Source organism: Choloepus didactylus, chromosome 4 (assembly GCF_015220235.1).
Source record: "Choloepus didactylus isolate mChoDid1 chromosome 4, mChoDid1.pri, whole genome shotgun sequence".
Taxonomy (NCBI): domain Eukaryota; kingdom Metazoa; phylum Chordata; class Mammalia; order Pilosa; family Megalonychidae; genus Choloepus; species Choloepus didactylus.
This window is the reverse complement of record NC_051310.1, coordinates 159,401,537-159,415,366: the sequence shown is the minus strand read 5'-3', so window position 1 is coordinate 159,415,366 and position 13,830 is coordinate 159,401,537. Positions and strand designations below refer to the sequence as shown.

Below are 13,830 nucleotides of genomic sequence, written 5' to 3'. Positions count from 1 at the left end.
ATTGTAATACACATTCATTCAGATTTACTCGTAATTACAGAAATGCAAAGTTAACCAATGGGGCCTCATTTTTTTTTAAACCTTCAGTGTAGATCAAAAAGTTTTAACTCTAAAATGTTAGCAAAGGTGAAGGGAAACGAGCACTCTTCTATCCTGCTGTTCAGAGAGTAAATATGGTGGTCTCATATTTTTAACACAAATAAAACTTATATATTGCTTGTCCCAGAAATTCCTCTATTAAGAATCTGCCTTACAGATACACTCAGAAAATTGTATCATGATATATTTTCAGGGACATTCATTTTGTTATTTGTATAATAGTTAAAAAAAAAAAAAAACTAGAAGTAAACTCTCAATAGTGCCTCAATAATTAAACACATACAAATAGAATACTATGCAACCATTAAGCAAGAATTGGGTAGATCTGTTTGTGCTGATTTCTAAAAATGCCCTAAATACAATGTTAAATGAAATCTGATGCGGAACAATATGATCCTGTTTGTCACATTTTAAAAGTGTATATATGTGGTATATTTGTGGCTATGTACCTAAAAATGTATTTGGAAGGTGACCTCCAGTAGAGGGACTAATTCAAATTTTGTTTCTCTTTCTGTTCTCCTTAAATAGCATGTATGTAGAACTTCTATTTAAATATGAAAAATTGCCAAGTTCTGGAAGTAGCAATAGAACACCAGGATGATATAGCAACCACTCACTTACTCATTTGTTCTGAAATATAAGTCCCATAATTGTTAACAGTTGAAATATCCAATCCCTCCTTAGTAATAGAGGCTTTCCCAGTGTTTCCTGGGACATAGTTGTCTGGCAATTAACTAATGCCCAATAATGATCTGCAAATTAGTAGATTCATTACATGTGCAGCTTCTGCCTCCAAACTAATGGTTTGTTTAATGAATGGCTGATGCTTCCATTAGAGGCTCTTTTGTTTCTAAATAGCATTTGTTGAGTTTGGCAAGTGCCCCAGCAGGGAGCTGGCTGATTGGCTATGCCTAACATCTTCAGTGGGACAGTGGGGCTCTACAGCTGGTGGCAGTAGAAGGGGACTGTGAGAAAAGGCCCCCAGATTGTGAAAGCTCAAGGGGATTTTGTTATAGAACAAGCCTATGGTTTAACTTGCTTCTTTCTGCTGACCTGCCACTGCTATTCATTCATTCATTCATTCATTCATTCAGCAGGTATTTACTGGGCAATGACTACGTGCAGATAATGTTCTAGGTACTAGAGACAACAACAACAAAAAACAATGAAAACCCTGCCTCATGGAGCTTACATTCTAGTGAGGCGATGAATACATTAAGCGATTTAAAAATGTGCTAATTTAGGCTGTTAGTGATAAATGTGTGAGGGAAAGGAAAGGGTGTAATTTTACATAAAGTGGTTAGGAAAGTCCTCCTTGAGGTGGTCTTTGAGTGAAGATCTGAAGGAAGTGATGGAGACAGCCATGAAGATAAATGAGGAGAAGAATGTTCCAGACAAAGGGGGCAGCAAGGGGAAAGCTCTTTGATGGGGATGTGCCTGGACTGAAACAGCAAGGGAGCAAGTGATCAGGAAGAGGAGGTCAGAAAAGGTACTTGGTTGGAAGAGCTGAGTCCACCAGTTAATGCTTTTTCTCTAGATAAGATTAAAAGAAGCACCTTGATTTACATTTTAAAAGAATGACCTAGCTCAGTGGTTCCTAACTAGGGGTAATTCTACTTCCCACTGCCCCTAATCAGGTAACATTTAGCAAGGTCTGGAGTTATTTTTGATTGCATGACTTGGGAAGGTTGTGCTCCTGGTATCTAGTGAGTAGAGACCAGGGATGCTGCTATACATCCTACAAGGCACAGGACAGCTCCCCCCAACAAAGAATTATCTGCTCCAAAAGGTAATAGTGCCTGGGATGAGAAACCCTGCAATGAGTTGTGAGTAGAATGTAAGACAGGCAGGGGAGAAAGCAGGGAAAGCAGACAGAAGGTTATTGATATAAACCAGGTGGGAAAGCATGGCTTGAGCCAACTTGTAGGGATGATGAGAAGCGGTTAAAGTCCACATGATTTTTGAGCATTGATTCCATATGACTTGTAAATGATTGGCTGTAGGGTATGGAAGAGAGGAGTCAAAGGTGAGAGCAAAGGTTTTGGTCTTACTCTACCTGACAATCCTTATCTTCTCCTAATCGCAGTTCTCTTCACACACCTCATGTTCCAAGCCTTCCTATCCATTAATGCTATCACTCCCTGGCCCGCCACATTCCATTATACACCAAATCTTGCTAACATTTATCCTCAGTGTCAAACTATATTTCACACTTTTTTTCTTATTCTAGAAGCACTGTGCAAGTCCAGGCCTGGTCGTGCTGCACCAGATTGCTGCAACACCAGATCCTTTGCATCCCCCATATGGAATCTGCAAACAACGCTACAGAGAAGACACACAGCCTAATTTCTAAACCTTCCTTTTCAGGCAGCTTCCACTCCAAACATGCTGACCCTGCCATCTCCATTCCCTTCCTCCAGAATGTCCTCTCCCTCCTTATTTCTAAAACGATTTTAGAACCTCACCTACTACAAAATCTGGCTCAGTCAATCCCATCTTTCTAAGAAGGCTCCTGTGATTAGGCCTGGATAATTCTGTTCACTTCTAGGCAGCCCCAGAAATGGATTCATTTGTTAGGTGACTGCTTGATGAGCTGCTTTGCAAATTATTTTCTGTTGATTTCTCTGCAAATGCCAGAACAAGACTGCAAATTTCATGAGGAAAAATGTTTACACATATATAGCTTCTGTTCCCTTTGTACCTCTTCCCTGAGATTCTATATAGTGCTCTGTACAAAGAAGAAATGAATTAAATGCCTTGATTTCCTGAGAGATAAATAATCTCTGGCTATTATTTAGCATATGAGGACTTACAAAATAAAAGAGGATACATGATCATCTAGATAAATAACAAAAATTTTCCTGCGAAGGCTCACTTTCTCTATTAAAACAGTGACTTTCCCCCTCCAAAAGAAATAAAATAAACACAATGCCAAGAGAATTAGAAATTTATTTAATCAGTGGAATGCTCAAGACAGGAGCTGGAGATTACTGATGGAAGAGGGCATCCTATGAGTAAGGTAGGGACATTCCATTCTTTTGAATCTCAGTTTAGATATTATCTGGCTGAAAGGCTAGGGACAAGCACGAAAGATACAAGCCCTTAAAGGTAAAATGCCAGTTAGCCTACTCTAGTCTTTTTCAGTGAGTGCCCCTGATAGTTTCTGTAGGCACAATGACAGTAGGCATCAGATTTATTTTACATTTTAAATCAAAAGTTATGATTTTACTTTTAATTTTAATACACCAGAAAAAAATACTTTTTTAATGTCATGAAATAAGCACTGAGAAATAACAGTTCCAGCACTATTGTGATTTGCTCTGTGAGGCCTGAATGAACAAGCTTCTATTTGTACATACAGGCCTTGTGGTGCTTAGGAGGCTAAATCTTACGATGGTTTTCAAAGTAGCAGCAAGCAACTTCCTGTCTGAACGTCTTCAAATGGGCAGACCTGTCTGCAACTGACATGACCGGGGAGCACTAAAAGGCTGCTTCTGTGGCCTTCCTGAATTTTGTTCACTGGGAGAAACTCTCAAGTGCAGCCAAGCACCAGGGAAATAGCAGTGTTTAAGTACCAACATATTAATCATGACTCTTTGCTTCTGGCCTAAATGGGCTACAAATACAGCTTGGTCCCGATTTATGGAACTAGTTTCTTTCATTTAACCATTTGCTTTAGCAGCAGTTTACTACAATGGAGTTTTGAGTTTGGTTTCCATCGATGGACCTATGGCAGGACTTTTGCCTGCCCAACCTAAAACCAAAGTGTCCTTATTGAGACCTCCCCAAATCCAAACACTGATGGATTCCTACTGTTCATCTCTTTAGCCTGGGTTTTTTGTCACCACCTCCTTCTTCTGTGAGCCCTGAATTTGAAACTTGTCTTGAGGATGAGGAAAGCAACTTGAGATTCAATAGGCTTGCGAATATGCTTTGGTGCCCTTCCCAGGTGTACCTAACTGGACTCGTCAGGTACAGATGCTGCCATATGGCTGGTGGACACTTATAACTAGAGTCTGTCAAAACTGGCGTTCAAGAAAATGCTTTAACTGCACTGACACTTGTTTTGCTTAAGTATTGGGTACACGTACAAGAAGGCTGTTGATTTACTAGCAATCTGGGACTTAGCATTTCATCTTGATTGTCTGCACAAAAATAGGGTATCATTGCTTCATCAGCTCTCAATTTAATGAGTACAGGCAAATGTAACACAGGCAAAATGCTGTAATGCATTCTCAGCAAAATCTCTTCTGGACTGTAGTGAGTCTGAGGCACTAAGAATCAGGTCTACTATACTTGAAATACATATAAAAGGGATAGAAAAGCAACATAAAAAGCTACAGGCAACAATGACTCACAGCATTAACATACTATATGAAATTGATAGAAAAATATTTATTCTCAAAAACAAAATGATTAGAAAAGTTATTTTCTCTTCAACTACTGGAAGATTCTGGGCTTTCGTCATGAAATTCCAACACAACTGAATTTTCAGGATGGAAACTTTCAGTGAAATAAGTGTCTAAAATGGACAGATACGGGTCATGTCCATACATCACAAAGTGCTGAATTCTGGGAGGCAAGGTCTACTTGGTCGTCACTGTTCCCTTAACAACTCTTCTAAATCAGCACATGGCCAACTCTATGACTGTGTTAAAGAATCCTTAACCGAACTGGAAGAGAAAAGCCCTGAGATTGTGTTGTGGATCCCTCAGCTGTGTGACACACAGAGTCTGAGTTTTATAAGAAGGAAGAAAACATCATAGCCTGACCATGCTCTCTCTCCCTGGTAATGCAGCAGTCTGGGAAGGAGGCCAGACTTCTGGAGTGTTCTACCAGAGTGTAATTGACTGCAGTCACTTTGTTACAGGGATGTGACAAGCATTATCGTATCATGAAGATACCACATCCGATTTTTAAAAAAATTCTGTGGGTCTCTTTCCTAGAAGTGGTCTCCTAGGTTCCTACTATCTTAGCATTCAATTCTATAAAATCCCTACTCAAATGAAGTTTCTGACTCATTCCAGAGCTACATTAGTAAAGAGAGGTGGAGAAGTGAGGGGGATATGATTAGTCCTTTCTTTCCCCTCTGGCACATATATGTATGTATTATTTCCACTCCTCACCCCTTCCTTAATTTTTGTAGTGGAGAGTGATTAGAAAGGATGGGAGAATATTACCTGGAATAATAACCTCAACCCGTGATTTCAATTTGATACTTTAGATCTGGCTTTGGATACAAGTAAGGTAGTAGTTGCCAAACTAGAATATCCAGATAACACCCCCAGCTCCAAGAATAGAGTATTTCTCACTAGAATGTTTTCCAATGCAAACTTATGGACTCTGGCTGAGGCTCAGACCCAGAATATGAAATTGCATGCACATAAATAAATGAAATCAAGGAATTGCTTTTATCCGGTAATGATGTTCTACTCCACTGGGATTGGAATGCAGTGAAAGATCTTGAATGCAAAGATAATCTATTGTAGCACAGTGGGGCAGCTGTAAAAACTTGCCTGCCTAAGTTTGTTTACTGGGATGTTAACTGACAGCAGGATTGCTAATGTGGTAGTCCCTTTTCTGGTAGGTTTTAGATTCGCCATGGGCTAGTCACCCAGTCTCATCTATGATTATAATTAAGTGGTTAAGCTTAATCATGCTGAAACTGTAATCCCAGAATTTTTTAAAATGTCTTTTTTTTCCTTTCTATGATGGGCCAGTTTGGATGTATTATTTCCCCCAAAACACCATGTTCTTTAATGAAATCTTGTGAAAGCAGACGTATTAGTGTTGATTAGGTTGGAATCTTTGGATTAGGCTGATACCATGGAGATGTGACCCACCCAACTGTGGGTAATACCTTTGAATAGATTATTTCCATGAAGGTGTGGCTCCGCCCATTCAGCGTGGGTCTTGATTAGTTTACTGGAACCCTATAAAAGCTCACAAACAGAAGGACCTCAGAGCTACTGCAGCTTAGAGAGACATTTTGGAGATGGCCATTGAAAGTACACTTTTGCTAGTCCAGAGTTTGCCTGGGAGAAACTAAGAGAACACCCCCAGACACTTAGAGAGAAATGCAACCTAGGAGCAAGCAGACACCAGCCATGAGCCTTCCCAGCTAACAGGTTTTCTAGACGCCTTCGGTGTTCTTCAGTGAAGATACCCTACTGTTGATACTTTTGTTTGGACATTTGCATGGCTGTAAGACTGTAACTTTGTAACCAAATAAACCCCCTGTATAAAAGGCAATCCATTTCTGGTATTTTGCGTAATGGCAGCATTAGCAAACCAGAAAATATGATAAACATTGAAACGCCTTAGAAATAGTTACCTAACTTAAGAACTCTTTCTTAGACATTTGACCTGCCAACAAAAATTCTAAGTTATTTCACAATGAACAAAAGTATAAACCCAATATCAAGATGAAAGTGCACTGGAAGCATCATTTGCAATCTATTTAAGGTTTATGTTCATTTCCATGTTCTAATCTGCATTAAAAGACCAATGACAAATCACTGAATTAAATAAGTTAAAATCAACCAAGCAAGTCTCTATTTACTCCTTCAGTTAAACTCAAGTCAGTTATTGTTATTTTGCCTTTTCCTTATTTTAATCATTCTGCTCATTTTCTAAGGGGAGAAAGGTTTATTGCACAGTATTATGCATTCTCAGAGCTGAAACCAACATTTTTTGCATCCTAAGAATCTTTGGTTGTTTCTTATAGCCAGACCTATCTTTTCAGCTCACGTCAGTTTTTGTCCTAATGATGGTACATTCCTCTGTCAGTTGTTTCTCATATATGAACCAATGCCAAGACATCATAGACTGTTCACAATAATTTAACACAGATGCAACAGTTTTGCTTTCCTCCCCTTCACCTTCTCCCCGTACTCCCATGTCCAACAGTTACGATTTGGTTTGCATGGATTCTTTGTTCACTGTCCAAACTATTCACACAGAATAGAATAAAGCTTTATTCTTTTTAAATTCCACACATAAATGAGATGCTGAAAAAGCCCTTGTCATTGCTGACAGAAAAGCAGAGCAGCTTGGTTTCATGAATGACAGTGCAATTAAAGCTAAAATAATATAAAAATAATCTGAAAAATCCCCTTTACTGTATACTCTCAAGTAAAGCAAAAAAAAGAAACAAGTTTCTTTTTCTGCTAGCCAGAAAATGTGTTTCTATTCATTTGCACTTTAAAGTTCAGTGTACCTCACATCTGTGTGCACATGTGGTTGAGTGTGTGTAATGTTTGCAGTGTGGTAGCCCCTAATCTTTTCATCTCATTTGTCTAATCATTAAACCACTTAACCAATTAGAATACTATTGTATCACATTGAATAACTTTACATAATTGCTTCTTTAAAATACTAGAAGGTTTACACATTTATTTGGCTTGTAAAGGACTGAAATATTACAGATAATCTAACTTAAAAAAAAAAAAGGATGCAACTCTTAATAAATTGATTTTCTGAGTTCCAGAGCAAATGCCCCTTTTAAAAAATTTCTGAAGCTGACTTGAAGCAGTACGTCTTCTGATTTGATAATATGTATATATATATATGACTCTTGTATGTCATTTAAAATTTGAGGGGTGGGAGGGAGTAGAATGGAACAGCCCATCTAGACGGCAGTGTGGTGGTTCCACAGGAAGCTAAGTATGAAGTTGCCATATGGTCCTGCAATCCCATTATTCGGTGTACTTGAAAGAACTGAGAACAGGGACATGAATACACATTTGCACACTGGTGTTTATGGCGGTAGTATTCATGATTGCAGTGGATAGAGGTGGCCTAAGTCTATGTCAATTGATGAATGGAATGGTGAAGGGTGGTGTATACATACAATGGAATACTGAGGGGCAAAAGAAGAAATGAAGTGAGTTATGCAACTAGGTGAATGGAACTTGAAGACAGCATATTGAGTGAAATAAGCCAGAATCAAAAAGACAAACATTATAACACCTCACTAATACAGACTAAGCCAGAATCAAAAAGACAAACATTATAACACCTCACTAATACAGACTAACTACAATGTGCAAACTTAGAATTGAATCTGAGAGCATAGTTATAAGGGGAAGACTTATTGTAATGGTTCCTAGACTGTAAGCTCTTACAGTAGTTACATCTATTCGTGAGTTGTAATGGTTCTATTTCTAGATTCTCAGATGCTGGGCTCTTTGTGTATAACCTGGTCTGTCCCTGGAACTTTGTGTATCTGTGTGACACCTGAGACTCAAAGCTAGAGTTCAGTGGCTATGAGTATCAGCTTTAACTATATGGCAAATGTTAAAGAAGCTGAAAAGGAGATCAGACTACAATTTAGAGATATGAATGAAATGGCCTTGGTTAGGACTAAGGTAAATATCAGACTAAAGTGTAAAGGATGATATTGACTGTTTTAAAACTTCAACTTCTATGTGAGACCAAAGGTAGAGATGCTTACTTGGCAGAAAAATGCTTATTTTCTGTAGCACACTATATAATTTAACTTGTATGGTCAGTTTATTCAAACACTATAATTACATGGGACCTTGAATAAGGAGTGAGATCTAGTTTGTTTGTGTAGGTTAGTGTGAAGCCCTGATACATCCCAGAGTAATTTGGGCAAAGGACAAAAAAGTATTTGAAAAGCCCCCTTGAGGGACTGGGGAAAAATGTGGAAATATTAAACGTACCCACCTGGTGAATTCCTTATATTCTCACAAACATTGGAGACTACCAATTTAGTAGACTGAGCCCTTGATCTTGGGGCTTGCCCTTATGAAGCCTTTTACTGCAAAAGAGAGGCTAACCCTACTTATGATTGTGCCTAAGAGTCTCCTCCAGAGAACCTCTTTTTTGCTCAGATGTGGCCTCTCTCTAAGCCCTTCCCACTGTGTGGGATGTGACTCCCACAGATGAGTCTGGACCAGGCATTGAGGGGCTGAGAAACCTTCTTGACCAAAAGGGGGAAGAGAAATGAAACAAAGTAAAGATTCAGGGACTGAGAGATTTCTAATGGAGGTGAGAGGTCATTCTAGAGGTTATTCTTATGTATTATATAGATATCCCTTTTTAGCTTTTAGTGTACTAGAATAGCTAGAAGGAAATACTTGAAACTGTTGAACTGCAATCCAGTAGCCTTGATTCTTGAAGAGGAGTATATAACTAACTATACAGCTTATACGGTATGACTATGTGATTGTAAAAATCGTGTGGCTCACACTCCCTTTATCCAGTGTATGGACAGATGAGTAGAAAAATGGGGACCAAAAAAAATGAATAATGGGGAGGAGGAGGGTTATGGGATGTTTTGGGTGTTCTTTCTTATTTTTATTTTTATTTTTAATCTTATTTTTATTTTTTTGGAGTAATGAAAATGTTCAGAAATTGTGGTGATGAATGCTCAATTATATGTTAATATTGTGAACAACTGATTGTACGCTTTGGATGATTGTATGGTATGTGATGATATCCCAGTAAAATTTCAAGGGAAAAAAGAATGAAAAATTTAAAAAAAACAGCAAAAAAATAATTTGAAAGGTAAATATATAAGGTTCCCTTTGCTATCAACTGAGCCAAACTTGCCATGAGGCGTGTTTGCTGAAGTATCTCCACTTGACCAACAGAGGGCACTTTAAACATTTCTACTTTGCTTGGGGAGTGTTCTAGTTTGCTAATGCTGCAGAATGCAAAACACCAGAGAAGGACTGGCTTTTATAAAAAGGGGGTTTATTTGGCTACACAGTTACAGTCTTAAGGCCATAAAGTGTCTAAGGTAACACATCAGTAATCGGGTACCTTCACTGGAGGATGGCCAATGGCGTCCGGAAAACCTCTGTTAGCTGGGAAGGCATGTGGCTGGTGTCTGCTCCAAAGTTCTGGTTTCAAAATGGCTTTCTCCCAGGACGTTCCTCTCTAGCAAGCTTGCTCCTCTTCAAAACGTCACTCACAGCTGCACTGAGTTCCTTCTCTTTGAGTCAGCTCATTTATATGGCTCCACTGATCAAGGCCCACCCTGAATGGGTGGGGCCATGCCTCCAAGGGAATATCTCATCAGAGTCATCACCCACAGCTGGGTGGGGCACATTCCAAGCAAATCTAATCAGCACCAAAACTTCTGCCCTACAAGACTACATCAAAGATAATGGCGTTTGGGGACACAATACATTCAAACTGGCATAGGGAGCAAAGGGAGATGATGCAGAAACACAGTGTTCACCCAATATCAGAAAAAGTTCTGCAGCTCTCTTTTCAAAATTCTCAAAAATATAGAAAATATGGACTGTGGTTTCATTTGGAAAGTTATGAGTGTGCATGAAGTCAGATGGCAGGGGTAGACCTATTGTCTATTGAATTGACCTTTGGCTTATCTTTTTTCCTACTGTCTTTCCCCTTTCCCAGCTCAGGAATAGTATGGAACAGAACATTCTTAGAGACACTACACAATCAATTTTCAGATCATTTGTTTGAGGTTCTATCTCTTCCATTAAGTATTTACTCTTCTGTTCCAAAGCCTGGGCAACTGAACAAGGGTAGAAATTTTCTCATTTCAGAGTAGAAATTGCAGTATAACTATCAGAAATGCTCTGGGATGGAGCTGCCCCTTTGGGAACAGTGTTTTAATCTGCCCAGGAAGAACCTTGGAAAAGTATTGTGCCCCTTTTGGTTTTGGCAAACGCATTAGCCTGAGGCTGTGCAGTGAGGGGAAAAATATCAGTTCTTTCTCTGAGTTGAAATATAGTTGTTTACAACCATTTTCATAAGAGGTAATAAAACAGTCTTTTCTCATGGGGACTACAGCTGCTAACCTTTCTTAATTTTTGCCAAAGCATAATTCTTTCTAGATGCACACTGTGTCTCTTTCATTTTTATCTTTTCTACTGGCTCCAGTTGAGTATCAAAAAACCTGACGATTGTACATGTATGCTTAGAGTTTTTAAAGCTAAACTCTTTCAGCTTCAGAGAAATCTAACACTCAGTAAATACATTTTTTCATATAACATTAATAACCTTGTTTGCCTCTATTTCTTTCTGTCTGAGAGAAATTTCTCTCTCTCTCTCTCTGGCTCACTTTTGTTCTCAATTGTCCTAGAGTTGGCAGATAAAGAGAGAATGGGGTCTTCCAGCAGCAGTCCTTTGAGATGGAGGTGAACTCAGTGAGTCCTCACCAAAAATGGATCATAACTTACTGGGTTAAGTCACCCTAATTATCCCTAAGCTGCCTTGAGTTTTGTGTTTGCTCGTATGTTTTGTTTCGTTTGAGCTGCACCATATGTGATTCACTGAGCCATTTTCATTTGTCTATTATTTTTCTTGATGACCCTGAGCTACGGCTTCCTTCTCAGTTCCCACACTATTCAGCCTTTCTTGTTTTCCTCATTTTGCTGAAATGGCAGAAGAGCACAAAGTAGCTGAGGCACATGAGTGAGGACCAGAAGATGTTCTGAAATTGAGAGTGACACTGGTCTTGCTGCATCCGGGAGAAGATCAGGGAGTTAAATACACAGCCCATCACCATCTGGTGATCTGGGACAAGGCGATGAACACAGCTAACTTCCAGGAGACTTGGAACCCCGCTGTCCACAAGGCATAGTTAGAATACAACATGGCAGGCATGATATAGCTCATAGTCATGAACGAACAACCCCTGGCAAACGTGTCTTTGTAGGGGTACCAAGAGTACAGGAGCACAGTGATATGGTGGTACTAGTGCAGGAAAATCAGCTTCTGCTTCCTCAGAATAATGAATATCTTGTCCCCTAGTTTGGGTGCTTTGCTTGGCAGAAATACATAAGCCCAGAATTTGCTGGCAGGTCCACTGTAAAAACTCTGGTCACAAACTAACTGCTTCAGCCCTTTGGTCCACCAAGATGTATACCATGTAAGCACCAGTTCAAAGAGCACCAAATAGACTGAAGACGGCAAGGGTCAGAGACTAGAGCACTAATGGTTTCCTCAGTTCAAATTTTGCCTGTTTGTTCATTAGTTGCCAACTACCAAATATAAAGGCAGCATACAAAGTGCAAAACAGGAATGATTTCTTCCAGTTTTCCTGCATTCACTGGATGCCTTCATTCTCATTGAACTGCTTTCCAAATTCATAGTCTTGTAAAGTCAAAACTGACACGTTCATTGGGGCTAATCTTTGGAGTCACTATGTGTGTTCTCTGTGCCTCTGCCACTCCCTTCTCCTAGGTCTGGGGCTCTCCTCCTCCAGGTGTTAGCATACACTGTAGGTGGAAATGAATGTCTTCCCATCTTCAGGCATCAGAGTTTAGCAAGAGTATAGCCTCAGGCCCTCTACAGCCAGTCCCCCTCAACAGAAAACACTTAGCTTCAGGCCTGTAGATGACCTACCCAATACCTAGTTTCTCGGTTTTTGACCTCTTCCCTTCCAGTTGTCTTATCCTTCTACTACTTTAGCCGCTGTCTCCACAACCATACCTCAAAAATGTCATTACCAACAAACATTACTGTCATATCCGTAGATATGGTCCCCTGCTTTCCCCTTGCTCTTCTACAGTCTATACTCAACACAGCAGCCAGAGAAATAAAATGGAAGTCAGGTCATGTCACTCCTTTGCTCAAAAGCCACCAATGGCTTCCATCTTTCTCAGAGAATAAGACAAAGTCCTTACCATCACCTCCAAGGTGTTATGGAATCTGGACCCCTGCTGTTTCTCTGACTTCATCTCCAACTACTCTCCCCCTCACTCATTCTGCTCCAACCACCTAGGTTTCTTGGTTTCCTCCAACACTCCCAGCATGCCCTGAGCTCAGAGCCTTTGTAATTGCTGTTCCCTCTGCTACAAATGCCCTTCCCCAAATAACCTCATGACTCACTTCCTCACTTCCTTCGGGCTTTTACTTCAATGTCGCATTCTCAGTGAGACCTTCTCTGCCCACTCTATTTAATAAAGTTGTACTTCCTGCAATACTCCTTTTCCTCTGCCCCTATTTTATTTTTCTCTACAGCACTTACCCACGTCTGATATGCAGCACAATGAACTTCTTATTTTTATTACTGTCTTTCTTTCTCCATAAAAATATAAGCACCATGAGTGCACAGATTTTTTTGAATGTTTTGTTCACTCCTATACTTTTGGCATCCAGAACAATACCTGGCAGGGGCTCAATAAATAGTTATTGACCGATAGTTACTGCAGTGCCAGAACCTGTGCTCATGCTTGTGCAATTGCACACATACTTACATGCTCACACACATGCACACATCTAAATGGGGATTATGGCTGCATCAGTGGAAGGATGCAAGTCCTCAAAAATCTCCCTTTTTCCTCCATTTCTCAGCTTTGCACTGACTTTGCTCCTTAATTTAAAGGCTATGGAAATTATACTGCCATAAAGAACCAAATGATCAACAAGGCAAGCTCACTCTCTCTGTTGAGTCATTTCTTTAGACAGGCTCTGCTCACTCTGGACCCCTGAGGTTACTGCACATTCACATCTCCTCTAACTTTGCGAAGCCTGGAGTTTCAAACCTTTGCTGCTAGAGATCCAAATAGCATCCCCATCGACTTGATAAAAAGAAATAACTGGCTTTATCTCTGATAGGGTACGAAATTGACTTTTATGCATTACTCATTCAACCTTGAATTGAATTTTGACAGGCTCTGCAGTGTGTTAAATTGCTCCCGCAAGGATGAGAAGTGTACATTCCTTATTAAATGTGTAACAGAACTCAATAATGCCTGTCATTTTCCACTGCAGAGATGAACT

The 13,830-nt window shown here is 39.7% G+C and overlaps 1 pseudogene; it reads right to left on the bottom strand.

Annotated features, from left to right (window-relative positions):
- Positions 1–11,446: 11,446 nt before the first annotated feature.
- Positions 11,447–12,226, bottom strand: LOC119532974 (annotated as a pseudogene).
- Between the last annotated feature and the right edge of the window lie 1,604 nt (positions 12,227–13,830).